At 46.1% G+C, this 15010-nt stretch overlaps 1 non-coding gene across 1 annotated transcript; it reads left to right on the plus strand.

Annotated features, from left to right (window-relative positions):
- Positions 1-393: 393 nt before the first annotated feature.
- On the plus strand, positions 394-467 carry trnar-ucu (transfer RNA arginine (anticodon UCU)). The gene has a single exon. It is a non-coding gene; the product is annotated as a tRNA-Arg (tRNA).
- Positions 468-15010: the final 14543 nt, after the last annotated feature.

The raw sequence follows: 15010 nt of genomic DNA on the forward strand, positions 1-15010 counted from the left end.
TGAGGTACGAAAAGAGAGAACACATCGCCCTGTTGCGGCAACATTTCGGCTCAGTCGCGGCGAATCGAGCGAGCTTGTGAAGTGTAATATAATATACAACACATTTTGTGTTGAAGTACTTTCAAAATCAAATCCTAGTTGGAAACACGCTTGAAGCGCCAATGTGTAGTTTAGAAACCTTTTATTTTGTTATACGAAGAACTTGCTTAACTTCCTGTTTGCGACAGCCGATGTCAGTCTGCGGCTGACAACACCGCCGCCTGGTGGCCACATATGGGAACAGCCAATATGTCGGCTCAGACTGGTCCTGATGCTGCAGGGATGCACATAGCAAGCGGATACGGCAGGATAGCAAGTGTGTAAACCGTGTAGAACGCGGGCAACCCTGGCGCAGTCTCTGTGGCGCAATGGAATAGCGCGCTGGACTTCTAATCCAGAGGCTCCGGGTTCGAGTCCCGGCAGAGATGAGCCGCTCTGCGTGATGCGTGGCAGACCTGCATTTTTATTGAAATGGCACAATAGTGGATTTTTGGAGCGTCCTATTATTTCATTTGATTCTCCTGGCCTTGTCTGCATAAATATTTTGGTTCTACTGAGAAAGGACTTCTCCTTTACAGTTTTACATAAACGGAATATAATCTCATCTGGTAAAAATCCATACAATTTGTATTGTACAATTATTTACATTTTATTCTGACTTTGCCTCTCTCGGTTTTATGTATTTTTTCCATGTACTTTTTGAGCTACATCTCTTTTGGAAAGTGGAAAGTAGACATTGCAGAGTATTGATATTAATATTCTGCCCATTTATTTGAATTGGAAAGAGTCTCTGAAAACCACTGAATGTTACATAAATAATGAAATGTATTAATGAGAGTACTAGCTGGAATGTCCTGAGGAATATTGATGATATATATACATAAAGTTGAAATGAAGTCTTACAGTAAAGGTAATAAATATGATACAGACCATATATGCTGTCCATTAAAGGGTGCGTATAATCAGTTTAAAATGATTAACGTCTCTCATCGGGATTACAGCTGAATCTCGCCAACAACAGTGCCAGTAAAGAGTGTGCGTGCGCGCGTGCACGGTTATTTGGGAGCCCAGTGGGGCGGTCGGCGCTCATCGTGGGGTCGAGCCGGTGTCATGAACGCAAGGGGGCGCTCCAGCATCAGAGTAAGACCGAGTCACTGTGTGTGTGTGTGTGTGTGGAGACCGACTGGGCTGTGACGTCATCAATGTCACGGGAGAAAATCTGGAACCCGCATTATCTGACGGGAGCGAGAGATTCATCATTGTGACGCTTTGTCGAACTATAGTCTGTGCTAATCAATATTAATAGAATATAAATATATTATATATTATAAATCAAAAAAATAAATACCGCATTAGTGTACTGTAGCTACTTCATGAACTATACAACTGAACTCGTCTACCTACCGCTATTTGACATGAATCTGATGTGTTTATATCTGCATCATTCTGAACCATCCTGTTATCCTCGGGGTCCATTTACTGCTGTTTTAACTGTGTAAGGTAAATGTGCTATTTACTGAGAGAGAGAGAGAGAGAGAGAGAGAGAGAGAGGGGGGTATGAGGTTAAAATACCATAGTTAAAATACCACAGCAAGACCGGAAGTAGATCATTCTAACTAGATTTTGTTTGATAGTGTGAAAACACAATTTATTAGATTGATTAATTATTTTTATTTGAATACACATACCGAAATATTCATGTGCGGTTCCCGAAGACGTTTTTAAAAAAACACAAATATTCTTGGATTTGTGTGGTAATGTTTTTGGGTGATGAAAACGCATTCAGTCACGACAGAAGTCCTTTTGCTTTTCCAAACATACTAACGGGAACCCCTCTGGAAACCTTATGGTGACGGAGATGCAAATTTTAAACACCACAGCATATACTTATTTCTGACCATTTCTTCTGAGTGCATTTTATTTTGAAGGAGTGACCGGGCACATTAACCGTGTCGTTGCTGCCAGCTGACACACGCACACACACACACGCACAAACACGCACACACACACAGCCAGAGTAGAAAACGGAGTGTCGCTGGAGAACGAAGAGGAGAAATGTTCTAAAAGCTGCCGGAGATCATCCCGAGCCAGGGCCGGAGCGAGGAGCGGCGGGGCCGGAGGATTAGTCTGTTTCTCCGCGCTATCCCGGAACGAGCGCCTTTTTGATGCTGTCCTCACGGAGGTCGGAGCCAATAACGGACTTATTGGTCGGCTGAACCATGCCGAGGCTGCTGCTGCTCAGTTTGCTGCTGAGTTCCCAAACTGGTAGGACTCTGGGCTTCCCTCGTTTCACAGCGCGCAACGCGCACGTTTAGCAATGTGTCTGAATATAATATTGTGTCGGAGAATAACGGGATGCGAAAACAGACGCCGAGGCATTTCTTCAGTGCGTGTGTGCGTGCGTGCGTGTGGGGGAGAGAGAGAGAGAGAGAGAAAAGGAGAATGGCATGCAACGTGATTTCATAGCATTCCCTTATGAACCGCAGTAATGGATCACCTTAGGCGTGTGCGCGTGTGTGTACGCGCGCCGCGTCTGTGACAGCGCGTCTACCACCGAATACGAGCGTGCGCCCCAATTCGGACATGACTGGCACATAGGCGCGCGCGCACCGGCCGAAATGACCTTTTTTTTTGACTACCCTCGATGCGCCGGTCCCGGTCCCAGTCCCGGTACCAGTCCCGGTGCCGGTGCCGGTATTCAGACGGGCCGTGGTGAGGCGCTGACGACGTGACGGGAATGACAGTGATTGACCAGCTGCTCCACAAGACAGCAGCACCTGCGCTGTCGTCACCCCTGGAGCGCGATCTCTCCCACGCACGCACGCACGCACGCACGCGCGCGCGCACTCGCCTCCCCTCTGCTGCTCCTGTCCTACCTGTGCGCCTGACAAAGAGCCCGTTTTCACCCTCCCCGGTGCCTCAGCGGTGCATTTGAGCAGCACAAAGAGGCATGTGCCGCTGCAGCTCGGCCGTGTACCTGGGGGGGGGGGGGGGGGGGGGGGGGATATGGTCTGCGCGACCACAGACCATATCTGTGGTCGCGCGCCAAAACCCATTCTCTCCCTATTGTCTACCTTGACTGACCGGCAGTGTGTGTATGGCCGGCTGCTGACCACTTCATCATAGGTGTGTGTGTGTGTGTGCGTGCATGTAGTGTGCGTGTGTGGAGGGGGGCGGGCGTGTTCAGGGAAGGTATGGAAAAGGGATGATGTCACCATGTCTGCCGTGGCTTTGTGTCACTCATCCACGCTTGCCGTTCTCAGCATCCGCCCATTGTGTGTCGCTGAAGGTTCAGGCAAGAACAGAAGACACACAAACACACAAACACACAAACACACAAACAAACACACACACAAACAAACACACACACAAACACACGGTCCTCCATCGAGACCCCATGTTACCGCGTCCACTCATAAACCATTCAGCCCATATGTCTAGCTCTGTAGCACATGCACTTACAGATGTGCGCACACACACACACACACACACACGCAAAGCACCTATTTGCATGTGTGAAGCCATGTGTCCTATTGTCTGCCGTTGCTCATAATCCACCGACACAAACACGTTTGCTCTCAAAGGCTTTCCCGAAGACGAGATGAGCAGGCTGCGCACGCGGGATGCTTTGTGTTCAGCAAGATTTAAAAAAAAATAAAAATGATGTCATAAATGTAAAGGGCTCAAATGTGGCTCTGTGGGGTTTTTGATTTGAAAACACAGGAGGAGAAAACCTAATCCGGAGGGTGCTGAGATGGACGTCGCCTGCGTTAGCTTTCTGAGACGCTCATCTCGTCATTAAACCAGCATAAAAACAGTATTTCACGGCCGGTAGGTTTCACGCATCTAATTTGCCTACAAGTGCTAATGATGGGTTGGTTATTAGTGGGGAAACTAATTGATGCTTCGCAGGATGCTTTAAAGTGATCTCGCTTCAATGATATGGCTGCAACTGGGACGAATTACATCATGAACAACCTCCCCTACAATAATGCCACCGGAGGGGCTGCTTTAAGTACCCTGGCTTTTTTTTTTTTTTTTTAATCTACATACCAAACTAAGTGTCACCTTTAACACAGCCCCGTTTAAGTGTTACTGCAGAATCAATCATTGATCTGTATAGGAAGCCTTGAGGTATAAGGACTTGCGGCGCTGCACTCAAAAGCCCAGACGGGAGACTCGACTGCTGACTCGGACAACAGCTCGAGCGCAGGTGTGCGATTTGTCATCCATTGTCTTTCCTTTTTTTTTTTTTTTTTCGTGCATGCCTGCACGAACGGTTGTTCCCCGCAGTGTACGCTACGCTCCAGCTCTGAATCACACAGCCCAGTTGTGAATCATAGAATTTAGATGTCGGGAAGAGTAAGATGCATAGTCCCAGAAACAAACAGGGGTTCCTGAGGTGTGTGTGTGTGTGGTTCACATACTATATGTCTCATTATGACGACTCAAAGTGGGCTGTAATCTGACCCCCCCCCCCCCCACACACACACACACACACTGAGTTCACAAGGTCGTGACTTGTCGCAATGTTGATAGTTCACAAAGTTTTATTTTTAGATCTTCTTGATCACGAACCTTTCGTGTTCTCACGAGAAATGAGAAGAATTGAGTTAGCCTCCGCTAATCGCAATTTAGCCAGACGATGTCCATCTCATTAAACGCGTGCAGCTCACACAAGTCGACTCGAAAGGGATGCGACTAAAACCTTTTTACGCAGCGATCAGGCAGCAACGCGGGATCGATCGTGCTGAACAAGACAGCAAGCAGAACAAATGCTGGAGTGTCATTTCAAATCTTCTGCTTTGGGCCTTTTTTTTTTTTGCATTAAAGGTCATCAAAGCATCCGGGTTTTGCATTGATGACGATGCTGGAGACAATTTGTGGCCGATAAAAATAAAGCGATAAATATCTAATACAGAAATTTGAGACCGAGCAGTCAAGTGATCGATAAATATGGAACTGATCAAATTAAAGGAATACAAATGTTGGTGGGCGTGGCTATTATTATTATTTCCAACCATGTTGATAATACTGACACAATACTATTGGGGCGGATTGATCAACCCAACCAATTTATTGATCTAATCTCTAGCTGTCAAAATTGCTTAGGTTTATGATTAAACCTGTTCCTATTTAGATTACGTCTGGAGAAGGGTTTAGAAAACTCAAACTTTCATTGAGGATTGCTTGGATCACCATGTTTAGGGATCTTTATAGCTCCATGTATCTGTGTGAAAGCGTTCTACTCTGGTCTCAAGGCTAATGGACCATGCCGTGGCGCTATAGTGAATGCCCCCCCCCCCCCCCCCACTGTAGATTTGCGTAGATGTGGAGTGACACGTGTAGCGCGGGACCAGAAGTCTGTTTCTGATTTTTAATCCAAGCAATTGAGACACGGTTAATATTTGAATTCGGGTCGTGGTTTTGCGGGATCCGAATGAACCCTATTTATTTACCCCCCCCCCCCAAAAAAAAAAGCATCTTTAATTGACATCAGCCATGAAAGCAATCACTGAGCCGGCTGCAAAGCTCAATCTGGGAAGGCAGCCCATAATGTTGTAATATACATCCACAGCTGTTGTTTCCCACCGTGTTTGTCTCAATCAACAAATTCTTGGCATTTCTGGCCCGACGGGTGTTTGTCAATCTGGTGACCGTTCGATTGTGTCTCTCGGTTTGTGTTTGCTTAAGGGCATTCCTCTGGACTCGAGCTTCCTGTCATGCCTTTTTTTTGAAGAAGCCGCTTTCACGTGTCTGGTTTCAGATGATCCAGTAGAAAAAATCTGATACGGTACAGAATTTAATTCCTTATCAGACACACACACACACACGCACACACACGCACACACATACGCTGTCTTTTTGTGTCCTCAACAGCTTCACGAACGCGTCTCAAGTGGAGAAGGCCCCATAATCTGGTTGTGTTTGACAGGCCATGAGCATCCAAGTTCTAAAAAAGAAGTAGGGGGGAAAAAGCATTCCCCTAAAATGTGTCTCTTTATGCAGAGCCCCCCCCCCCCCCCCAGAGCAAGAGAGGAACAAACACTCTATCACATCTGACTGAATCTATTGGCCTTGTTTTTCCCAAACTGCACGGCCACATTCTTCAGCAAGGACCAACTTGGGGTGATGGGGGGGGGGGACAAAAAAAGGGGGGCGTTTTTCGAGCAGGTGGGTGAAGCTTGATTGAGAGTGATTTTTTTTTAGAGGTGGTGAGGTGGAGTGGGGGGGGGGGGGGCAGTATATTGCAGTGCGAGAGGAGGCCGAGCTGGACGAAAAGAAAAGGGAAGCCAGGAGTGAGGGACGCGAACAGAGGAGGAGAAGGAGGAGGAGGAGGAGGAGGAGGAGGAGTGGTCGGGAGGCCAAAGGGACTGTTACTCAGGCTTGACTGCCCCCTCAGTGAGGACAGTGAAGCTGCTCATTCAGACAGAATACGGTGGCGGCCGCTTCAAAGCGTACATTTCACTGGGATCAGAGCGATTGAAGGCACATCTGAGGAAGAGGCCGAGCTCCTTCCCGGCCTTCATCGCCCCTCGGGTTAATCGCCGCTAACCGAAGCTACTGTTGACTTTCGTTTCTTCCGATAGCCATTTTCAGCCAACCAAATGTAATTCTTTCTTCCTTTCCTTCTTTCCCCTCCTGGACTTAAAAAACAAAACAATCCAACTCCTTATTACCCCCCCCCCCCCCCCCCCCCCACGCACACACACACACACACGCCATTACATCGCCTTCTCTTTCCATCTACCCCTTTCTCTCCGTTGCTCTCTAATAAGTTCCAGATGTGCTTCTTGCATTCCTTTGGTCGGCGGAGAGAGAAAAAGAAGAGGGGAGGGGAGGGCTGGTATGAGTTGGGGGAGGCAGTGGGGGAGGGGGCAGGAGGAGAAGCACATGTATTAAAACAGGGAGCGCATGATTAGGAAGAGGAGCCCATGTACTGTAACGTGCGCACTGGCGTGCACTGGAGAACATGCAACACACACAAGGAGAGGGGGAGAGAATGGGGAGTGTGTTTCAGGAGATGGGGGAGGGGGGGGGGGATGTCAGTCGTGCAACCTCAAAAGTTTTGGGACATTCTCTTCCTCCTCCGATTCCCTCTTTCCCCCTCCTCCTCCAACCCCCCCTCCCTCTGCAGGAATGTGACCGGCGCTGATGATGTCACTTCGTTTCTCCACTCTCCCTGTTTCTGGTCCTCTACAGGGACAGAGTCGGAGAGATCTGACACGCTTCATCCATCGCCCCTTTACGATAACAACGTTAGGGTCAGCCATCCAACCTAATCGGTTGCCACGGTACCGCAGAGTTCGCCATCTCCGCGTCATGCAAATAAACACCCTGCAGGCGGAAATGTGGGCCACTACAACTAATGAGGGAGCCGTCTCTGAATGGCAATAGTCATCAGTAGCTTTGATGTCTAGTCATTAAAGCCATTTTGCACAGCTGCAGTTTGTTTCATCGAAGGCCACTGCCAACTTAATAGTAACCCCCCCCTCCCCCCCCACCCCCCACCCCCCGCCGAGGCTGAGATTCATCATGTGCTTTCTGCTCCAACATATTAGGCTTTTTGTCGTTCTCATTGAAGCACATCAAGTTAGTTGAACTAATGCTACATGGCCAAAAGTATGTGGACCACAAAGCGGATATGAAAATGAATAAATGAAGGAAAAAAGAGTCGTCGTTTAACGAGTATGTCTTTAAGTGAGGACCACACGCATCGATGATGAAGGCAATGTGAACGATGACGTCATTGTAGGTTAATCATTATCCCAGCAGGAGATTGATCCGCAGTAACCCGTGGGATGATAAAGAACCAAAACTTTGGAGAAGTAATCAAGTTAGTAACATGAAGTAATGATAATGACCGTGTAGAGAAGAAGAGAGGAGAGGAGACAGCAGCTCTGTGCATCACAGGAAGTCGCTCAGCATGTTAAGGCTATAGCAGAATAGTTGAGAGTAGCTCAAAGGCAGCCTTAATTATAAATGTTATTAAAAAGGACTTGGCCCTGCGATGTGCTGGTGACGCATTCGGGGTGTGCCCCGCCTCTTGCCTATAGCAAGCTGGGATAGGCTCCAGCGCCTCCCGTTACCTCAAACCTGATAATAGAGAATTACAATAAGCCGGCCTGGAAGTAACAAATACATGAATTATTAATTATTTTTTAAAAACAGAATATGCCTAATTTTTTGAGCAATATTAGTTAGACACTTAATGTTTTCCTAAGGTGTTTAGGGCCCAGCAAAAATCTATCAGTTTGGTAAGAGTTAGAAAGTGACTCAGTTTTTTTTATATCCTTAAAACATGCCTGAAGTTATATTAGTTTATTACTTATGCCTGCTTTCAATAACAAGTACAATTGGTTTGTCATCTGCTCCTAGTGGGAACATGCACTGGGTGAAAAGCAGTGGTCTGAGCACAGAAGCTTGAGGGACTCCAGGATTAACTTGTGCATGGAAGATGCATATTTTTAACGTGAATAAACCATCATGAATCTGTTAAATTTTGACTGAAACCAATTTAATAAAAATCTTGTAGTGTAGTTTATTTGCGTTGAATCCTCAAATAAGATATTATGTAAAGAATCACATAGATGACTAGCAACGGCTTTCTCAAGAATGTTAGCGAGGGAAGGGAAGATTAGATATATGTCTATATTTAGCTAGCTATCTAGAGTAGACACGCCATATTGAAACAGAGAAGGAGAAACGTGTCACCAAAAAGCTACAAGCAAATTGTGGTTTAAAGAATTCCTGTGGGCAGCACCAGACCAAGGCCACGGACATGTGTGAACATACTTTTTGACACAGGATGTCTTGATGCAATTTATTTTCCAGGTTAAAAAAGAAGAAAACAAATGTATCCATATGAGAAAATGCACCTCATTTATTGTCTTTCCTTCCTATCTAATCATCAAACATTTTTTGCTGCCCAAATAGAAGCCTCTCCAAGTGACTGCATGCTCTGGTGGAGAGGCCGGCGAGGGGCTCCGGCTGAAAATGGTTTATATGCATGAGGCTATGACATTGCATGAGGTCAAGGCCTTGGGCTTTTATTGGATGGTTTGTGACAGATGACATTGCAGAAAGCTACAGCACATGCCAATAAAATTAGATTGCACTGGATCGAATTCAAGCAGACCTTGGAGTCGGTGATTTATTGATGGGTCGCTGCCTGTAAAATAGTCCCGCTGGATTCCATTACCGTGTCAAACTGTAACATGCGGTGGATTGGCCAACCATCTAAAAGCTGCCACGTTTGATGACACTACCGTTTGCATGCTCGATCACATGGCCGTTTGAGAAGTAGCTTTAAGAATGGGTTGCTTCTCAAAATCTTTTGATGCTATGGATTGAGCCAATTCTGTGAGCATCACTGTGCTACAAGCATCTTAGCACAACGTCGCAATGTCGCAGCTTTATATTTACGCATCCTCTTTTTCTGGCACATCCAGAGGACGGCTGTTGTTATTTGTGGTCACCCTTGGTTACAGCGCACTATTCTTTGTCAGCCACTCAGCATGATCGGCACACAAAAGCTCGTGGTTATCTCGCGAAGCACCGGTTTTCCAGCGGTTTGAGCATATGCACATATGCTCAATGTGTCAGATGCCTCATCCATGAATTATCATATTACCCACCACTGCTCCTGAGGTTGCCATGGCCACTGTCATTGTGTCAGTGGTCCTTATTGGCTGTAGCCATGGTAACAATGTCTCGAACAGAGGTTTTGGTATAAATAAAGCTCTGCAGATGTGAAATGAGTCCCAGAGGATGTGAGGGAACACACACACACACACGTAGATATGCACATTCGTAGTAAATGAGTGCACGTCCTCATTACAGGATCGTATGCGTCATTCACATGCTCCAAATCGCTGGACAAAGCGTAGCAACAGCAACCATTTTGACCGAAGGAATGAGAGAGGGAGAGGGGACTGACGGATGGAAAGAAAAGCAGATAGTGCTAAAAGGTCGAAAGGTGTAGCCCAAGAATGGAAGAAGGTAGTCGGGTGGAGGGAGGGAGGAGGGGCTGTTATTTCTCAAGATATGCCTCACATACAAATCGTAGTGAATAGTGAATGAGGTGGGGGGGGGCAAGTCCACAAAAGAGATAAAGAAAGAGCGAGGTCGCTGGCTGCTAGTCCGGGGGAGGACGGCTAGGTAAGATGACAGAGGAAGGGCGCGAGCAGGCAGACAATGCGGCAAACAAAGGAAAGGGCTATTCCTGATCTCCCGTCTCCATCCCCACCTCCAGGAGACACCTTTGTGCTGGAGCGATACGGCGTTAGCAGGCACAGCGGGCCGCCTCTTTTCACTCCCCGCTTCGTCCTAGATAGTGCCCCTTGTTTGTTCCTACAGAACCATCACCATGGTGACAGGTTATGATGGCCACGTTGTTGAGAGAAGGCATGCACAGGTGTTGGAGTCCCCCCCCCCAGCCAGTCGTATAGAAGGAGACGTGGCATACGTACGATCATCAAAGGATGATATTTTAAAGATTGGTTGTCTCCGTCTGTGTCTGGGTGACAAATGAATTTCCACGAAACCTGGTGGTGGCGTTGGGGTCTGAGGCTAGAATAGGCCACATTCATTTTTTTATTTTATTTTGCCACTTCCAATAAAGGGGGAAAACCGATCACATATTTCAGGGAGAGATTTCGGTTGTTAGGATCTATGTGTTTTGTTTGTGCAGTTTGTTTGGTGCAGATCCAAATATGAGCTATTATCTTGAATTTGGTTTGCATTGGAAGATTTGATGGATTAAAGGGAGCTGTTGGGGCTTGGCAAATGTACGCACTCTAATAAATTCGTGTTTAGTTCCATTGTGCTGGAGGACTTTCTCCCAAGATGTTACTGTTACCAAACGACCGAGCGAAACACAACGTTACCTTGAATACATCTACAATGGGAAGGATGTGCACCAGTGTCAAGGACACACAATCCTGTACGTCTGTTTAGCTTGCTTCACCCATGATCCACTCTCCACAGATTTAAAAAAAGAATCCTTGATCTGGCTTTTTTGCATAATTCAATTGACAAACAAACAACCAACAAACCAAGAGACACAGGTGACACCAGTGGCTCTTGTGGGTTTCTGCATTATTGATAGAATTTGGGATGCGACAAAACTGAGTTTTGTTTGTAGACAGTTTAATGGGATTGCTGTATATCCTGTCTTTTAAAAGTCCAGACAGATCGGTCATACACAGACCAGCGGACTGACGGACATCTGGCTCTTATACGCAGTCGTGTACAGAGAGGGCGAGCCAGAGCCTCGTGACTCCTATGGCTGCAACTTTCTCCTGAAACGATGACATCATCCTGCTCCATCACACTTCACAGCCCTTTGCGCGTGGACCCCGCAAGTCTCTTTGTTCTTGCTATTCTGGCATCTCATTTTCAGCTAGCCACAGCCCCGCCGCGGTGGCCGCATGCAGCAGCGGTATGGAATTAGACTGATAATAAAAATCAATTTGGAGCAGATTGACTGACAGTGGCGAGAGCGGGGAGGGAGCGTGAAAGAGAGAAATAACAGAGGAATGTGGCCGCCTGACTAGTAATTGGATGTGTGTAAAGAGGATGAGGTAATTGAATAAAAAATGGGTTTACCAATCATGAGGGAGGGTTTCATCAGACACACAGACACACGCGCGCGCGTGTGCGGCTCGCCGTCATGCACGTACAGCAAACTTTTTTTGGGCTGCTACTTTACACGTCAGCTGTTGCTATGGCGACGCAAGTCCGTGATCCAGGCGAAGTGCAGGATTGGCTGCAGAGGAACGAAGGAGAGGAGGGCAGAAGGACTTTGATGGAAGGGGTACAGAGCGGCACGGGGAGAGGGGCGAGACACAAAGAGAATTAAATCGATGCGCAGCAATCCATATAAATGCTATTTTCTTTTAATAGCAATCTCATTCAACGACACTGAACGCCATTGCCAGAATCCGCTGCTGCATGGCATCACTTATCACTCATCAACCTCATCTCCTGTTCCGTGCACAACGGTGAGGCAAGCCTTTATTTAAAAGGTAGAAGGGCAGCTTTGACATGCGTCACCTAACAGCAGGGTGTTGGCAAATTAAGAAGGGCACTGCATATGGGCAGCACATTTACTAAAGATAGCTCCAGACATATTTGCATGCGTAAGCCCGTTCAGTCATTTTCAGTAACAGATTGATGGCTCATTCACCTCGCTATTAAAACGGCATCTCGTGGTGCAAGAGGAGGACGATGTTGCTGTGGCGGTTCACACTGGCGACGTGTAGCCACGCTGGGTTTTTTTTTTTGGTCAACCTGCAAAGCTGCGCACGCTTTGCCTTTGGCTTTGGCTTTGTGTCTGCTGGGGTTTGGTGTCGATGTCTGCAGGGGCTGTTGTCCTCAACTTCAGATTAATCCTAATCCCTTCACAAATTTAAAATAAGGCTGCATTTCTGTGATCCCAGACTAGACTGAGACCAGTTCCCGGTGGGGACAGAAGTTCTCTGGCCAAGTCGTGGTGTAATTCGTGTTCAAGAAACCGCCTCTGTGCGTTGATTATACGTTTGGGGGTTTAGAGCGGTCATGTTTGTGTCTGTGCTGGGAGAGGAAATGGTTAGACCACGTGGAGAAGGTGCGTTCATCTCCACTGCCTGTTATTTGTTTGCGTTTTTCCAGCATATAGTCACAGCTCCTTTTTGTGGACAGGGTGCTCGGAGTCTCCCGTCGGTGTCTTGGGGGATCAGCGACTCGAGGAAATCAGGACACACTCTAAATTTGTCACTGCAGCATAACCCACATAATGAAAGAATGCAAGCTGCCGTATGCTTTCTCGCCTTTGCTCTGACTGCTGTGTGTGTTTAGTTAACACGCAGATACGCCTACAAGAACACACACACACCAGTGTTAACTGGGTAATATGGAAGTAAGAAGGCGATGAGCACATGTTCAAATGAGTCAGTGTTTTCAGTCCTCTTGCTTTCGTGCGAGTGGTGTCTGTGCAGATTGTGCAGCCTCCACTCGGGAGGCAGTTTTGGAATATGTTTGTGGATGATTGAGGCAGTTGAGGGAATACCTCCAGCGAGCGAGGCCGAAGTGATGGAGAAAAGTATCTGCTCGCCCTCGGGCTACTAACAAAGTTGTGAGAATGTGAGGAACGGCTCCAGACATTCCTGATGTGCATGAACATCTGAGAAATAGCTTTTTGTGCCTTTTTTTTGTGTGTGTGTGAAAGATTATACAAATTCATGCACACTAGTAATTAGCATTAGCATCATAGCTTCATCAAATTAGAGTAGAAAAATGAATATGCTCTACTAACATTTGTCAATAAATACATACATATAATAAATTATGCAATTAAACCAGTACTTCATTGTTACATGTGTCTGCTACAATAAATATAGATTATATCTGTATCTTATACCTTGTAATTTCAGTGGAGAATTGTCATATATTCTAACAAAATTCCCATTGATTTGCATGAAATAAATGAAGAATGTGCATATAATGCAATCGATATCTTTGATCTGTTTACGTATGAGTAATTGGGCCCTTCAAATCAATTATACTTATTTATATATTATTTACATTTGGTTCATGACGCCATTTTTATTGCCGTTGTTTCCAGTTCTAGACGAACCCATTTCTGTGCTGACCTCTACTTTGAGATATGGTGCTCACTGGTGAAAACTTGAATCCTTGTGATGCATTTTCATAATGTTTACAACCTATAAGACGTGTTGTTCCATACATATTTACATTGTTTAACTTAATTTATTAATCTAGTTCATTTAGGTGCTCCTCAGGGAGCAAATTAAGAGCTGCTATTTTTTCCCCCCACTGCTGAATATTCTAGGAATCTAGGTGTTCATGCCCTATCTACATCTAATTCCCTTCTCACTCTACTTCCACATCTCCTTTATCATCAGAATATTATTTTTCTGCATCATTATAGGTTATCGTTATGAACAGTAAAGAAAGCTTTGCTTGTCTTTGTCCTTTTTTAATCATCAGGCATATTGTAAATCTGCAAATCACACCAAATTTCACCGGATAGCCTAAGAGTTTATGGCTGTGTGCATAGAAGGGAAGGGGAACACGAGAGGTAGGGATCGCGGGTCTCAATGGGGTGTCGCGAGGATGGATGCAGAGGCATATGGCAGTTGTTAAAAAAAGTGAGAAGGGCTCAGATGGAGAAGTGTGAGGAATGAGAAAGGGATTGTGAGAGGGTCAAATAAGTGATTAAAAAAAAAAGTGGAGAGGACAAGTGAGAGGGAGGCGTATAAATGGTAGGCGGTGAAGAAAAGGGAGTGAGGGACGATAGTGAGAGAAGAAGAGGGGAAAGAGAGGGAGAGCAATTGCTGGAGGGCTGATATTTAACGTGACAAATGAGTTGTGACAGTCCGCCTCTAACCCCCTTCCAACCAGTGAGGAGGAGGAACATAGAAATAGAAAGCGTTTTGGGTAAAAGGACATACACAGCATTATATATGTACAGTATATAGAAAGGATAACTTGCTGTTGGGGGGGCTGCAGAAAATCAGCGCGGGCAAAAGGACATTTCATAGAAAGCATTATAGATGAACAAAGTGAAGGAGGCGAATGGGCATGCATACATATGGAGAGAAACACAGAGAGTGAAGCAAAGCTATTTGGGTAAAGGACAGGCAACATTACGGACGGAGAACAAAAGGAGAGACGTGACGGCAAAGATGGAGGGTAGGAGGGGGTACAACGCAGCGTCGGGTTAATGATCTACTTCAAAAAAATGTGGGAGGAATTAAAGCAAGAGACGCAACTCAAAGAATGAAACATTTGTCTGAAGTGGAATTGACTCTTCCTGATTGTACAGGTGCCATGTCTTCAAGGAAGAGCAAAATACGATAGTATGGAATAATAGCAGGGTATTCCTTCTTCTTCTTGTGCCTCCATCAGATCAGATCTGCATGATCAGTCTGCTGCCGCTGCAGACCACAGACTCAGTTTACAGAGT

The sequence above is a fragment of the Brachionichthys hirsutus genome, chromosome 23, assembly GCF_040956055.1.
Source record: "Brachionichthys hirsutus isolate HB-005 chromosome 23, CSIRO-AGI_Bhir_v1, whole genome shotgun sequence".
NCBI classification, from domain to species: Eukaryota; Metazoa; Chordata; class Actinopteri; order Lophiiformes; family Brachionichthyidae; genus Brachionichthys; species Brachionichthys hirsutus.